The sequence below is a fragment of the Gymnogyps californianus genome, chromosome Z (assembly GCF_018139145.2).
Source record: "Gymnogyps californianus isolate 813 chromosome Z, ASM1813914v2, whole genome shotgun sequence".
Classification (NCBI taxonomy): domain Eukaryota; kingdom Metazoa; phylum Chordata; class Aves; order Accipitriformes; family Cathartidae; genus Gymnogyps; species Gymnogyps californianus.
In genome coordinates, this window is record NC_059500.1 from 83,961,724 (window position 1) to 83,979,111 (window position 17,388).

General features: G+C 42.8%; 1 protein-coding gene across 8 annotated transcripts in view; it reads right to left on the reverse strand.

Annotated features, from left to right (window-relative positions):
- TCF4 (transcription factor 4) overlaps positions 1-17,388 on the reverse strand; it is a 244,897-nt gene that overhangs the window by 145,138 nt on the left and 82,371 nt on the right. The window lies entirely within an intron of this gene.

Below are 17,388 nucleotides of genomic sequence, written 5' to 3' on the forward strand. Positions count from 1 at the left end.
TTTACAGCACGTTGGGCATCAGCAGAGCAACTGAAATAAACCCTCCGCTTCCTTGCGGGCAGCACAGGCTCCTTCCATCTCCCACCCCAGGCAAGCTCACAGAGCGGTTTTATGACACGCTTGTTTTGTTGTTTTTAAACTGCTTATTGATAGAATTTCCCCCGTTCTTTTCATTAGTACCTTGGAAATACTCACATATTCTATTTCGCAGAAATTTGTATGCTCCCAGAGGTATCCTACCATTTTATGCCGTCTGCTTGCTCACACAAAACTTTGCCTATAAACTCTGTAACGGTAGCACCCATCATACCTATTAAGATTTTCTACTGCTATAAAGAAAAAGAGTCAACCTGTGTTTCGAATGGGCTTCCTTCTCTTCCGACAAACAGAATCCACACGTTTGCATTAATAAATTTCTATTTTTTTGGCTCAAAAGAAATTGCAGTACGAAAAGCAGATGTGTACGTTGGATTCTTTCAAATTAGATTTCCAAAAGCTGAGCCTATTCTAGCTCCAGATCAAAGGCACTAAAACGCCATCTCCTCCCCCTTCCAGTATAATTACAGAGATTTCGTTTCTTTTGTTACACCGAGCGCAACAGGTAAATCTCAGAACCTGAAAAATAACGCTCAGTTGCTGCTGCAGAGCCAGCCCGTGCCGCGCCGCACCTCTGCGCCGCACCCCTGCTGCTTCGGCTACCCAGGGATGGGAAATACCTGCTTTATTCCTGGAGATTGCTTTTCCTTATGTGCTTCATGCCAAAGCTGCTGAGAGGGGCGTACTAGGTTACACGTTGTATTCTGGCAGGACTGGAGGAGGCTGGGGGCAGGGGAGAAGCAAAGCTTTTAACACCAATAAAACGCAAACTGGCAAGGGAGGGCAAGGGAGTCTTGCAAGTTCAAATGTTGTCAAAAAGTTATGAAAACGTAGTTTTCCACGTGCCTCTGAAGAAAGAAGCGCACAGTCACAAAAGCACACAAAAGCTATCCAAAGATAATATTTTTAAAGAAAAATACACCACCCCTCTCTGTTGTCATCCACAGTACTCGCTCAGAGACTGCATGGAGCGGTACAGCGAGCACGAGGCCAGGGCGCGTACAACAAAAGAAATTCCAGGATGTACGCAAACCTACCCGGGTTGGTTTGTGTTTGTGAGCAACCCAGTACATTTATACCGACACATTTCTGTTTTTAACTCCTGATCTGCTTCTAGTGCTGGCCATTAACGTGTCCCTGTATTATTTTCCCTGTACGAGAACTTCTGCATGTAATTCCTTTCACATCTGGCCTTTGCTCAGCTCAAGGCCTGTGACCAGTTTCATATTTGTCACTAGATCAAATAGCCTTGCAACGTCCCCCCAGCCTTCAGAGGGGACCCTCTGCAATGCCGACTTCCCTGCAGGAGGCAAACTGCCTTTCCCCCTCTCTAAGCAAAGGGGTTCTCAAAGTCAATGCTCACGTTAGCTTGTCGCTGTGGTGCCTTCTATATTCCTGTATTATTCCTATGCCACATACAAACCTGTATGTGTTAATAATCAATGAATCATCACTGAAGAAGGTAACCAAATAATGCAAAAAAACAGTTCCACCCATCCAATGCAACCGTATGAAATAGATAATTATCTCTAATGAAAACCAATACAGACCTGGGTTCTTTGTACACCCACACCTGCAGTCAGTGTCTCCAGCCCCGTTCCTGCACGCCATGCCAGCAGGCTGGCCGGGCAGCGGCTGAGCAACAGAGGACGAGGCACACGGTATGGACACCTCCCATCGGAGCTGTTCGAGGAAGGTGGATAAGCAGTACAGAGCACTTGACTGTGCTGGGGTGTCTCGGATGGATAATGCCAGCCAGCAAGACAGAGGAGGTGCAGCAGGCTCATATTGTACTTAAAACCTGCAATTTAAGTGCCTTCAGTTAAAACTCTGAGCTCCCAATAACAGAAAATCTCAAACTTAAGCAGGAGACCAGTATTACCTACAGCCAGAATTTGGGCTTCTTGCACCTCACTACTGGGTTTTATTCCAGTTCTCTTTGATTCTCCTGTTGACCTTGGGGAAGTCACAGCTTCTCTACCCTTAATTTAGCAAAATCCGCTCAGACCATTCCACCTGGACCAGCCTACATGGCCAACCCATGGGGAAAGCAACTCCTGCACTCTCACCCTGACAATGCAGCAAGGAGACCTTCAGAAAGAAAGTCACATGGGACTTTCCACTGTCAGGGAGTGTATCTCCTCTGCCTGTTTCACCGAACCTACGCACAGGATGAGACAACATCAGCAAATAATATCTATCTGTCTCACCAGCGTGTTTGCGAGGCTTATTGCATGAATGAGTGCAATGCTTTTCAGTCCTTAGAATTTTAATCTTGCTGGTATGCACGTACATCAAAGCGTCTGTGCACCAGGAGAGGATATGCGGACCAGGAACATTTTCACAGCCAGCACGTCCACCAAGGGACTCTGGGGCACAGGAGAAGAAAGGAAGATGCGGGGGAAATTTATGAGAGAGAGGTTAAGGGAAAAGTTTGCAAATTAAAAAAAAAAGTGAGAGCATGAGCAGAGCAGCAGAGAGTGGCTGAATTTATTTAATTCTTCTAAACTCAGAGAGAGCAACAATGAAGCATGAAAGGGAAAAGAAAGGATATGTTAAGGAAGGGCTGTGGAGAAAGTAGAAAAGAAGGAACGGGCTCCGTATTCCTTTGTCCTTTTCTTCTTTTTCTAGTTCCTTCCTTTCTTAGTTTTCTGCTTTCCTGACTCCTCTGTCCTTCATTATCCTCTTTCCTGTTATTTTGCTTAAAACTGGCAAAAATTACAAACTGCACAGGCGTTAAAACTGGCCTGAATTCCAAATATAAGCCCAAATCTAGGCCAGAGGTATATTTGGCAAATACAAATCCTTGCCAGATTTACACAGCTCTAATAATAAGGTGACAAGAACCGTGCACAGGATTACGGATGTGGCCTCACTCATCCCTTATAAAGTGCCAAAATAGTTTCCTTTGACTTTTATTCAACCTTTGCTCATGAATCTCAGACCATTAGCTTCGGGGGGGAGGGGAGAAACCCCCAAAAGAAAAAACAAACCTGTTTTGTATTTGGGTGAAGGTTTAAATGCACTGTTTTCCATCAACCCTCAGATCTGTCTCCCTCCATTAAACAGCAACACGAGCCTACACAGAACATGGAAGCGCCTCACCTTGCAGCCCCGTTCAGCCTGAACAGGACACGAGAACGAGAGCCTGCTCTTAGCTCTACTGACGAATTTCCAGATCAACTCCACACCCCAGCCATGAAAGCAGAATCCGAGTTCCTATTCACTTTGGTGCTTGGCATAGTTTCTCTTCTGTTTAACGCATCAGAGAAGAAGCAGGTTCACATTACCCTCCTTCCTACCTTATTCGTCTCAGTAGCTGAATCAGAAAAGTCCTTTTTACATTTTTAAAACTTCCTAAGATCCCACATCACCCTTGTTCCTATCACAGGCCCGCGGCTGGCTGCTCTCCATCTCTGCTCAGGAGAAGAGGGACATCCACTTGCCACTCCTTGACATCTGGAATAATCTCATGGCATCTCTCTGAACCACCAGCTTTTTTCATATCCTTCCACCAGCACATCTTTCCTTTCCTCCCCTTTTACCTTCACTCTCCCTCTACATTTAAGTAATTATTTTTCTCCGCATTTTAAAATCTTGAAAGCCTTAAGAAAAAATAAACTATAGCAATAGAAACTCTCAAGCAGATTTTTATTACTACACAGAGCCGCGTTCAAGTCAACAGGGCTCTGCAGCGTGGCAGGACTCCTCCTGCACGGATCCAACTGCAGGACTGTGGCCAAAGCTGTATTTTATATTGCCTCTCTTTTAAGTGCAGCTTGCTCCCCTCAGTTTTGTATCATCAGCAAATCTCATTACATGATGGAAGAAATATGTGGACTCTTATGAGAGAACAAGTCTAGCTTCAAAGCCAAGTCCGTTCCCAACATGTTACAGGTGTGCACCACATGAGCAGGCACAGAAATTGCAACTGTTCAGGGTGTGATGACAGCTCCATATAATGTGATCAAAAACTTTTCACATGTAAAAAAAAAATATCAAAGTTAGACAAAGAATAGTTCTGCCATACAAAGAGGTGAAACCTAGTCAAACAAAACACACTGAAAAGGACTGGCTATTTAAATGATCAAGTTAAACAAGACACAGCTCAGTCTGCCATGCTCCACCAGCATTTATAAGCCTACCAAACAGATCCTTCCTATTGCCTCGCTAACCTGCCACTCCACCTGGCTTACCACCAGAAAGGGGGGGCAGGAAGGGAACTCCCCAGGTTGACCTAAACCCAAGCATATTCCGTGTGTGTAAGCCAAGTACTCTGGAGGTGATAAAAGTCTCTTGCTCTGTTCTGCAGAAAAGCAGAAACAATTCAATAGTGAATTTCAGGTGATTTTTCAAAACGTAGTCAAGAGAAGCTCAAAGATGCAAAGGCTGGAGCTCCATTGCCTTGAATCCAACCACAACAAAAAGGCACAAAATATATTTTAAGATGGCTGGAACTTTGGGTGTGTTATACATATGGAAAATTTTGCTTATGGGCATGGAGAGATGATTTTTGTATTAAGAACAGAAGGCCGAAGTGCCTCTGTAACAAAACTCATCCTCAAGTGAACTCCCGTAAGTCTATCACACCAACGTAACCTGGGCATGCTCTGTAGAAAAAAGGACAAATTTTACATGTGACTTCTTTCTGGAGCCATTCATGCTTTGAAAGCTCTTGGTTTTCTGCAATTTCCATCAATAGAAAACTAGGATTATATTGAGTGGATTTAGGACACTGACTAAACTGAGCAATAAGGATACTGTTTGGTCATGACCAGGAGAGTAGCAGGGAGCTCTAGGAATTTAAACGTGGACAAGTGGAGGGCTACAGGCAATAAGCTCAGTCTCTGGTTGCATTTGGGTGTTTCCACCCACAAAACAGGGATTATAAGAGAATTTATCACCTATTCATAGATTCCTCTGCAATCCCTTGCATCCCAAGAGATGTTATTTCAGAGGCTGGTGCTGTAATAGAAGGCTACTGAAGCCAAAGCATATTCCCATCATGATAAGCAGGCATTACAAAGCATTATCCAAGTTACAGTGCATCTATGAGATATTTTACTTTTCCAGCAGAAGTTGGGAGAAGATCCCAACTAGAAGGAGTCCAGTTAAAGAAGTTAAAAGGAAGGTCTAGTTAAATTTAGTCAGAAGTTTCATGAGATCCATCAGCCTACCAAACATACTTCCATTCCTTAGATACTAGCCTTCGTCATCTCAGATGCTACCAAAGAGGATGGGTGGAAGTACCAGAAGGTGTCTCCCCTCAGGATGTCCAGCAAAAACAAAGCATATTTCCAGTCTGTAGGTCAAGGGAGGAAGATGAGATGAAGGCAGAACTGCCTCTCTGCTGGAACGTTTGCCCTGCAGCTGCAGAGACGAGAAACCAGCAGAGAAAACCTGCTGGCAGCTGCATTTGGGAATAGGGTAAGACTCTACTCAGAGGACAGAAGAAAGGGTTTGGTCTTCTGCAAAAGCTATCCAAAGTACTGGAGAGAAACTTCTGCCTGGGGGATGTGAAATTTTGTTTGATCTGGATTCTATTTCTGAAGTATTGCAAGGTTTTAAAAATAAAGTGTTTTGCTGAATCAGCTTGGTATCCAAATGTTAAAGATCTCTTCTGCCAGATGGACAACCTAAGTTCAGTTTCAGTTTGCATTGGTTTTTTTTTTCCACAATCCACTAAATATCGGTAAGTTTTAATTGATGTTCTTCTAATGTATACGCTGAGGAAGACCACAAGACCACAGCCCTGCAACAGCGTAGCTCTGTGTTAAATATTCTACCCGTTACCTCCCTCAGCTTTCACATTTGCCTGTTCAATGGAAATCAAGCGTCTCATTTTGCCTCCAGCTTCAGTGCCACTGCCTGCCAGTCACTCAGACATCATTCCTGTGAAGACAGCCAAACCTACTGAGTACAAGAAACTAATGAATCTGGACTGGGAAGAGGCATGAGAACCTTTGACATCAAATTTGTGAAAGCAAAAATGCCTCTGAAGAAACATGAGACTCAAGGATGAAGCTGGCAAGATGACTAAGATGAAACTCCATTGTTACATTGAACATTTAAGTTCAGTCATTCATAAAAGTGTGAAGCTCACTCAAGTTCATGCACTGAAGACCATGCCAGCAAGAGTATGATTCTTCTAGATCATTAAGAGGCTCAGGAAGAGCAGCATCAAAACTTTGGATATTAGTTCTTCATAGACCCAGGTCCAGACTGGCTGAGTGTCAACTCTGAACCTGAGAGTAAATGCAACAACGAAACAGAGGCATATATGGCCTGGTCTTACATACTAAGATGAAAACATTCCAGATGTATGACCTGAAGTATCTTGCCTTCAAATGTGAACATCAGACCACGCAATATCAACCTTCCCATCAGATGAAGAATATGTTTATTCTGGCAGAACTAAGAGATATCAATGATTTCCTTTGAGGACACAGAACACACTATATAGCAGAAACCATCTGGAAACGGCTCCACCTTATGTTTGTTGATCTGCAATGGTTCCCTCAAAGGAAGTTTTCCCCTGACCCAACTGAGCTGTTGCTTATGAATGGCCCCAAGTTCAGTCTCCCTTCCATACAGGACTGTACATTTGGTAGAGACTAGACTCCTCGTTGTAAAATATATTTTACAGTATTTAAAATTATTTTAAAATAACTAAAACAGAGTCACGCACAAAACTTGTTGATAAAGTCCTTATAGGACAAAAGCATTGTGCGGCTATGGTGAAACACAGAGCTCCCCTCAGTTATCTCTGGGGACAGCTGAGGACACTAAGGAATGGAGGGGAGTTGTTTGTTTGTTTTTTCCCCATGAACATGAAATAGTCCTTTCTCTTTTCTTATTTAAGAATTCTGTGATGGCTCCTCTACAGAGTTTAATCCATCTACTGATGTTCTCACCCACCGTGTGATCACCCATTCTGGAATAATCCCTATTTCCTTCAATATTTCTTGCCTCTCTCCTGGGAAATTTATATCTGATTCTAGCATCTGTTCCCCATCCTCTTTTGTGAACACTGAGGCGAAAAATCCATTTATTTTTTAGCAGTGTCTACATCATCTGTCAATAAATTACCCTTTCCATCTCTAAGAGGTCCTAAAATCTACTTTACTGACCTCCTCTTCTTTATGCATTGCAATAATCTTTCATGATTATTTATCTTAACCTCATGTACAGTTGTTCCTTTCTTTCTCTCTTTGCTTTCAGATTATTTTTAACACTGAACCTCATTCCACAAGTTCTCTGAACTTGATGTTTTACGTATTATATTTTTGCCTTCCTTTCTTATGATTACTTTTTGCCATGCTTGTTCTTCTACATTAGGATGTTAGTATGCTTTTCATCATATTATTTATTCTTAGCATAGCTACGTAGAATATACTTGCTACACTTATTTTTCAGTAGGTACCAATTCCCCTTGATATTGTGTATTTACACGGCATCATCTTTCCATTCCCTGTGAAAATAGGTTCTAACATGCAAAGCTAAATGTGAGCGACACTCAGAGTACGACAGCTGCTCTGTTTGCACACCTCACCTTACTATCGGCAGGTAATTTACTGCCTTAAAAATTATTACAAGTATTGTCCTGGCTTTAAGCCCACTTTAACGCTCAGTCAACAACAGTTACTCCAAAGTTTCACTAATTTTCTCATGTTTCTTCTTTCCTCCTTTGTTTTGTTTTTGTTTTACTAGTTGAAATAAAGCATGATTAAGCAGATTACAGCCATTGGGCCAACTTTTACTGACGTCTGCAAACTTTTCCATGTAATAGTTCCTAAAACAAGCCCTCTTCAGATTTTCAGTTACCTTCCGGGTGCTGCTCCACATACCAGGGGAGACTTGTAATCTCAGCCAAAACTGGCTTTGGAATCAGTTTGTTGGCTATGAGATTTATATGAAAGTTAAAACTTAGGAAGGAAAAAAAAAATATTCTCCTAGAAGGCATATTTAGAAAAACAAGATATGCTGGCAATGTGAACCAGAATCAGGCATCTTCAATTCTAGTAACATATAAAAATGAAAATATAAATAGTAGAAAGGATATGAACATGTTGATACAGATATCATAATTAAAAGGTATTTAAACAACAAATTAAAAATGCTTGTAACTAAATTCTTCCTGATCTGTTTACATAGCTTCCTCATCCAAGAATTAATCAAAACTGCTTTTTCCGGATAATTCACACACAAACACACATACACACACACACACACAATGCCACTCTTTAATATTTGATCGTTGGCCTAATTTCTTCTTTATCACATTTAGTCAGCATGTTTGCTTCCCAGAACATCCTTCTCCATCACTTCTCATTCTGTACTCTTTTTAGAACCATTGAATATGCTTAAGACCACAATCACATAGTAAAAGTTTGCAGAATAAAGAAACGTATCAGAGTACTCTGATTTTAGTTAAAAAGAAATATAATCTAATTAAAGTACTGATGGTTCCTGTTAAATGCATGCTCCATATCTTTTTATTTCACATGCTACAAGGATCAAAGCATGGACCTAGTATACCATCAGCCTTGTATAGTGTGAGAACTGGTGCTGTCCTTAATTCAGACCATATGGTAAGATGTATCTATTGGCATGATGCTGTAGAGAATTACTGTACCCTCCTGTCATACCCTTTTTATCATTTTCATTGGAACTGTTTTATATTTGATTTTGTATATTCTGTGCATCTGACCAAATGTGCTAAATCCAGAGCAGTACTAGAGGCTGAAGGCTGGGGACAAGAATAGAGAAGTCGTTACAGAAACTGTCAGAAGTAGTCTTGAGAAAGAGAATTAAAAATTTAACTACAAAAGTAAAAAATGATTTTTTGCTTCAAGACTGTCATGTCTTCCTACAGAAAGCAATGATAATTTTCTCTCCTGGACACGTCCTTAGATACAGAGAAAAGCCTTAGAAGAAATCTGTTACAGATATGCAGGCTGCAGTTAGTTTTGACCAACAATGTGCAGCCAAAGCTCTGCCTGTGGCGCAGTCTGGCATTAAGGCTCAGCCACCTCCGAGCCCTGACGGTTGCAGCTTTATCTGGTTTTTGTAGGAGAATACACCAAGACCTAACAAAATAAGTTGATCTTATTTAGCTAACGCCTTATTCGATTCAACATCTCTATACACTGTGAAGTTCAGACTTAAGGTACGTACAGGCTCAAAACGATTATTAATTATCCAGCTAACTCGGCATTGTTTTACACATTCTGTGCCTTAACTAGAGAGCATAACAAAACCATTGTTTTTGCCTGTTTAACGGACCATGACTGGAGCAGCTATGTAAATGACCTAGTAATTCAACAAATTTGTTTTGTTTCACAGATTTTCCCACATGTATACTTTCCAGCTGTAATGCAAATCTATTCCACATCCAGGCCAGTCGTGTCCCCCAGAAGCACGCCGCTACCTTTAGGTGTATGCTCACTGATTATGTGACTGCAAACAACTCGGGAAAATAGGAAGATGGTAACTAATTCGCAAATCCAGTTTTTTTGGTGGTGGTTGGTTTTTTTGGGTTTGGTTTTTTTTGTTGTTGTTGGTTTTTGGTTTGTTTTTTTTTAAATGCCTATCAATGGTTTTCCTGGTGGGGTAAGGTTTTCTAAAAATGGAATTTTTTCCTCTCTATGAATATTTTAAGGAAGTCACTTATAGGTTTCTTTTAATGCTCAAACAGGTGTGAGCTCAAATTCCCTCTGCCACTAGTATCAGCTCAGCTGGAGAGAACAGCAGCAAATGCCTATTTGAAAGCCAAACTACGCTCATCTATATAAAGGGCAGAAGCTCATTAACCATTAAAGCGCCTTCTGGATGTTACTTTAATAGCCGTTTCTCTATTAAAGCACTCGCACTGCAGAAAAATGCAGTGTCTCAATTTGATAAAACCAGAGCCTTGGAGCCCAGCTGAACCTGTGTAGCTCTGTACCATTTGTGCTTGGGCTAGGTGAAGCCCGACGGAGGTTTCCAAGCCAGCCCTGCAGCCTGCTGCACCGGGAGCAGCAATTACCCAAGGCCTGCACATGCTCCATGGTTTTAACTCTGCGACTCCACGCTGCACGCCTGGATTCCCACTCCAGGGCCGGCCCAACGGCAGGCTCAGAAACCTCCAGGTCTGCAGAAGGTCTCTGCAGAAGGTCACTGCAGAAGAGAGGGCTGGATTATTAGCAGGAGGACGTTCCTCTCTGCCTACAGGGAGGATAACTTCAGGCAATATTTTGCAAACTTACAATTTGTACTCCAAATACAGATCAAATACATTTGCAGTTCAATGCAGATTTTTCACACAGCTTTAGTTTATGCTATGCTACGCAGAATACAACTGTCACACAAAATAACTTATTAAAAACGCTTGGACTTGTTTAAGAACAAAACACAATGGAATGTAAACTTCACTGAAAACTATGTAGTACAAAATAATATTTCAATTCTTTGCTCAGTATGCAGACATTAATTGCCACAGTCTACAGTTTCTATTTATACATCTGCTGCTCGTTCCCCAAATAAATGGAAATGTCCTTGTAATTTCTTTTCTTCAGGACTGTACGAGAGGCTGGGGTTGAACGCTGAAGCTCAGAATCCTGACTGGCAGTGCTTGCAAGATTGACTTGCTGCAAAATATATTAACTCTTGATTGGGAACTGTAACATATTTATATCTACATCTACAAAATGCTTTTCAGCACAGATATTTTTCTGTTAATTTTGTTCATAGGCAAGCGAGACAAGAGAAGCAGCAGGCACATTCCACGACAAGAAGGGATACGTGAGCCAGTGCCTTCTACAAAGCATTTTTGAGGCATCTTTCAAGGCCCCGGTTGACAGTAAATCATGAGATTTTCATTGTGGTTATCTTAGAAAGCTAGTGCTACATCTAAGCTCCTCAGGTCTCAGCCTTGACACCCTGCATAGTTAAACTCAAACTGTTCCTCAGGGTTATCCAGAAGCAATTCTACTTTGTTGTGCAGAAACCACTAAAACTAATCCAGAAAAAAAGGCTGGAAGAAATCCTGTCCAGCTGTTCCTGGGTAAGGGGAGGAAGGAACGCGGAGCCTTAACTTACATGCAAGTTTAGATACGTGTCCATTAAAGAGCAGAATAGACCATGTCTGAAATCAGTTGCTGTTTTGCAATTCAGTTCTTGGAGATCCATTTACAGTGCCCTGTGCTCAGAATATACAAGGGGGCACATTTATTTCCCAGATTAGCACCGTTTTTAAAGTTTGAAGACATTGAAAACAAGATATGTTTTGGTTGGTGAAACAATTCTAGATTTGGCAAAAAAACTTGACCAGTTACTTTGCCTGGATTTAGGTTGAAAATGCTGTCTCAGATCTTCCCTTCTGTACTCACAGGGGGATGGGAAGAACAAGAGTTAGGTTGGTGGGCATGTATATCCATACAGCATTCACCAGAGTGCTTGTAAGGGCAGTTCAGTGAGTTTAGAGGCGAATAAAAACATAGAACCAAAAAAACCCAAGATGCCAGATGCAGATTTGGAGGCACGACACGCCACACAAGCCAAATTGCTCAAAATTGGCAGCTGCATTCAGGTTTTCAGACCTCTCTCTGAACAGCCCCGAAGCTCCCCCTCGCACCCCCCCGGGCAAGCCGGAGAGCCCTGCAGCCGTGGGAAGCAGTCCTGCACGGTGGGACCTGTCTTCTCCAGGTCATAGCTGCTATCTATAGAAACACAAATGCTGCTTGCAGCCCCAGCACGTTTTCTATCCATGACCACAGAACCGAGTCAAAGGCCTTCGTGTAGTCCAGCCACACCACACTTCAGTATCCTTTGGGGATGTGGCAGTCATCATGCTTGATAAGGAACTCGGATACCAGTACCTATCCTCTCCCCAGCAGTACTGCAGTTGGAGCCCTCCTGCATCCACCCCAAAGTGCCTCATTTCCAGGTGGAAATGAGTATCCCAGATGACTCCTAACATTTTCCACCTGGCTGGAGAATACCTGGGTGCTCAGCAGTTGGGAGAGCACTCAGTGAGATAATGCTCTCCCCCTTTGGAAGCACTCGCCTGTCAGACATCGTCCATTCAGTGACTTCTAAAACTGCAGGTGCTGGGTTGTGTCAGCTGCACGAACATAAAATACTTCAAATGAAAACTGGAGTCTGAGATTTCCAGTTCTCTGGTTTCTGAAGGCCTTTCCTGACATTTTTAGTTGTTACAGTCAGATTTTCTGTTGTTAAAATTCATCTTAGTTAATGCTCTAGCTAGTCAGACAGTCACAGATTCTTCTGGAAAACATAGTTCCCCTTGTGATTCCTGAAAATTCAGCTTTGACTGCTTTTTAAAAAAGCAGTCACATGTTTCTTTCTGTATGTCACATAGAATTTACTTTTTTCCAAATATAATAGTCATTTCTTTGTTTTCTATCCACCATAAGTTGCCAGGCTCCTTCAATACTGCATTGCCCTGAAAAGGCTTTAGGAAACAGTAAGAAAAAAGCAGACACCACTAAGGTAAGTGGCTACCAAGTGTGTGTTCCCATAATGTGGATAACCCATACGAAGCATCGCAACCGTGATTTCCCCAAGTGGTGGCATCTTTGGGGGCCACTGAACGCAAGAACTGAGAGACCATCAAACTCTTTTGCATTTCAAATTTACAACTGAAGATTACTGGACAGTTTTTGACATTTCCCTCATGGTTCCTCACATACCTTCACTTCTCCAGCTGCAAAACGGGAACCAAAGCCACCTGACATAACAGAGGTGGTGTGAAAAAGAATTAATGTTCGTGATGTGCCAGACACTAACTGAGAAAATCAAAAATCTGCCAGGATGAAATGTAATCTCATTTTAGGAAATGTTGAAATCATTGCTGCAGAAGGTTAAAAAAATAATAATCAGGCTGAGTCAGATACACAGCATGGAAAATTTCATCCCAAATGTTTACAGTTTAGCAATTGAAAGCAAGGCCTTATAATGCTGTGTTGGGTAAACTTAACTAATCTGCAAAAATTCCAGTTCTACTTATAATAACAGTAACAGAATCAAAGCTATACGGATTAAAAGCTAACGCCACAGCAATATTTGTAGGGAGACAAGTGCTATCATAGCATTAAAAATAACATTAAAAATTGGCATGTATACAGAGTATCCAAGGAGCTGAGGATGTTTTCCAGACAGTAATTCATCACATCTCGCAATATCCCTGCAAAATATATAGTGCGTGTTCTTCAGCCAGATAAATAGGAAGGCACATCTGAGCACAAAGACGTTAAACAACTCGCCAAGAGCATGCCGCAGATCGGCAGCCGAGCCGGGCTCCCCAGGAACCCCGGGCACGAGCCCTGCCTCCCGGCACGGCGGGCAGCCCGCGCCGCCCCAGCCCCCCAGTCCTGCGCTGGCACCGGCACCGCTCGGCCACTCCAATGGTGAGAAAACGCCACCTTCTCCAAAATAACAACGCTAAGAGGAAAATTATGACTTGGAGATTTTTAAAAGGAAAAGGGAAGAAACCAGAGGGGAAAAATATTTATTTTGCGATACAAGTGCCAGTCTCTGGCAAACACGCGTGCCAGCCCTCCCAAAAGCACGTCAGGCAAACGGTCGTGTAAGAGCACAACCCGAAGCAGTGCAGCATTGATCTGAAGCAGACAACAGGGGGGGAAGCAAGAGTAAGTCATTGTATCTGCTCTTCATTTTGTGTTTAGCAATGGAAAGAGAAAATAAACACAACCAAAGATTTTTGTCTTCACACGCTAGATCACCGACCAACTCCGACAACTATTAAGAGATCTACATTCAGTGACCTTACATCCTTTTAGAGAGTCTCAAAGCAATATCATAAATTAAACACTGTCTTCTAGTTAGTAGCGTAGGAACTTTTGCAATAAGATATATAAAAACACCACTGCGAACACCAGAAATATTACATGCGGAGGGGAGGAGTCCACAAACTGTTCATGCAACAAAATAAGAAAAGTGCTTTTGATCTTTTGCATTCTCATTTTTTACTACATTCAATAAACTGGGTTAAGTGAGCTTTCTAAACCTCAGGGAAAGTTTTCTCCCGCAGCAAGTTTCTCCCTACCACACCCTCCGCTGTGACTGCCTGTCCAGCGGACGGCGGCTGGTGACCGAAAGCGTTCATCACAACGCTTCACCTTGTGTGGCACGCCGGGTTAAATTCAGGGTGGTTAGAGCACTCTGAAGCAACGCAAACCTAAATATTCCTGGTAGGCAAACCGAGGAGAGGAACTGAATTATAATGAACCAGCAGCTGTCACAATATGACCACAGTAACCAAATCAAAATATCAACTGCTAACCCAGATGAGATTCAAAGGTCACCACATAAGCCAGCAGCTTTCTTCAGCAGCACCTGAAACCTCAATCTAATCCTTGCAGTGAAATGCTCCATTAAGCTACAGGGGGTTTAGAACCAAGTTACTGCACATTGGTAAATGATTTAATGTACTAGCAAGATACCCCAAGTAGTAGGATAAGAAACATTCCCAAAGAGCGCACTTGGAAGCGGGAGAGACGATGAGAAGCGACACGTGATGTGCCATACCCGTCGCAGCTATCTGCCCATGCACATTTCATTACTGGGCCAAATAACTACTCTTCAGATACTCTTAAGAAAACACAAAATACCTAGCAGGGTAGTGAGATTCCAGGCACACACAAAGCAAGCTGTGTTTGAATACATGCAAGCAGTAGTTTGAGGAGTTCAGTAATGCACGCAGCCCTGCAACTTCTCTCTGCTCCTCCCCACAGGCTTGCTCCAAAGCCTAATGCACAGGCTCCCTGCTAGACACTGGCCACATAAAAACATATTTTAAAAACAAATATCTGAAAAATAAAATACAATACAAGCCCTCATTTAAGCACACCCTGTCTGCAAACATTTGTGGTTCACAGGTACGGGGTCAGTAATACCTATCCCCAGTAACAACAAAGTCTTTCTTGCCTAGAAAACCACCTCAAATCAGGAGCAACTCCATTCAAGTCAACAGTATACACCAGTATAAAACCAGTTCAAGTTGGATGATTGTCAGGTTCTTATGAGTTGCCAAGAGAAAGAGGAGCATGGCAAGAAAACTACAGCGTGGCTCTGCAGGTGCCAGCTGCGTAACACCAGAGTTCACAGGGACCTTTCCTTGGGGGAGTTTGAAGACCTGCCAGGAAAAGGGAAATGATAAAATACATTTGGAGTAACAGGAGTCGGGAGCTGGCAGTCCGGGCAGCCTCCGCCCGAGTAAACAGCACTGTTCCTCACCACGGCATTTAGATTTCTCCTAAAAATCACAAATGCTGACACGACCAGCGCAGACTGGCAGCGGTCTCTGGTAGGGCAACGCTTCACACACGCGGTCCTCCACGGTGGCAGTGTTAGTAACCACAACGCCTGTCCCGGTGCCGGTTAAGGGTTTACGGTCCCACACGGCACAGAAGCAGACCTCCCGGCCAAGGCCCTCAGAGGCGTTTGAACAGGAGGGAAATGCGCACGCATCCCAGCAGCCATCCCTCCTCCTCCAGCACTAATGCCCCATGCCCAGGAGCGGAGCACAACTGGGGAGAGAAGGGCTGCCCCAACAGGACAAATTAAGAAGAGTCCACTCTAATTATCAGAGAATTACACTAAAGCATGGTTGCAAAATGCCATGGGTTGCAGGAGGCAGCTGACGGCCCCGGCAGCACATGCGCGTTATTGCGCAGTAGCACGCTTGTCAAAAGCTGTTAGTCACTTGCCATACGCTTGCACACGCATTAACCTGTGTGTGTAGGAAGATCACTGGTCTTATTTCCAGTTGAAATTACCAAATCTCATAAGACCCAAAAAATTTCAGGGCACTTCAGGACCACGCACTGTGAGGACGCTGCCACGCTGCCCAGCTCACACCCACGGCTGGAGCAGACACCTCCAGTTCAGGTCTGCAGAGCCACGACTGGGTGAGCGGTGGCCATGCAAACCCCTCTCATGGGGACCAGCAGGAGCTTCTAGAAACATCGGGGTTTCCAAAGTTCCCAGAGGACGACATGGCTTAATTCCTTAACCGGGTACCTCCAAATGTGTGTTTATAAAAACAACTATTTCTTAAACCAAGCGAAACCAGTATTTTCACTAAGACGGGCAAAAACAATCAGAGTCAGGAATGAGATTTTTCTGTAACCGAAGGGCAGGCAGAAGAGAGAGAGACTTTTAAGTTCTAAAGACTCAAATTAAAGGTTAAACTTGAAGCACCATGCAGCCCAGTGGGTTTCACAGAAGTGTGTGGCTATTTGCAAAGTGTCTCTGTGCACTACCTAAGCCCCATGGCGTGAGTTAAGAAGGGAGTGTTGAAATTTCCATGCTTTTTTTGGCTTATATTAGACCCTTTAAAACTGTTGTAACCATGTTTTGTACGTGAATACATACAAATGACTACAAGCTCCAACATTGTCCCATATGTTAAACAACTCACAAATATTTCCCAATATTAAAAGACAAGGCCTATTTTAGGGACGTATATTAGAGCTGAAGAATGATATATCACAGTTACAGCTCCATGTTTTTTTTGGCTCGCATTCAATCCTTTAAAGCAAAGCATTTGGTTAGTTCATTGACAACTGCAGAAGAAGGGTGTGATCTTGGCCAAGCATAAGCATTACTAATATTTTTACATCATATATTTACTTTAACCAAACTCATTTATCAACCGTAATTAAAGAAAGTAGCTATCATTCACTTACAAATAATTATAGCCTCTCTTCGTACTGCTATGGTGTTTGCTGCTAAGCTAAATGATTATTCAGGGGTGTCAAAACTTTCTATCATGGGGTGTGGGGTGGAAGGAGGGTCCTTGCCAAACGCCCTGGGCAAAATCTCACTCCTCTAAAGCAGAATAGGCTGCAACTACTCCTGAAATCCAGGAGTTTGCAGCTCACAGGTCCCAGCAGGCAGCGATCCATCATGCTCCAAAACAAACAATGGCTTCACCGGCCCTCACCAGTTATTTATCTGTTCCCTTTTGTAAACATGTATTTATCATATTTTCAGAAATCCTCTTCTACTTTAAAAGTCCTGTTCGGAGCATGTCCTTATTGTCTCTGCCAACTGGCCACTTCTTTGAAAAGGAAAGGCTGAGCCTTAGGAAACAACCATTTACCTCTTTCAGCAAATATTGCAGTTACTGCATCAAAAGCCATATCCCGCTCACAGCAAGAAAACAGTCTGTTCAATAAACATCATCGCCGTACATTTTTGAAATTGCATGATAGCTTAAAAAAAATAAAAATCCATGCTCCCACCCTTATGCTGAGTACAATCAAC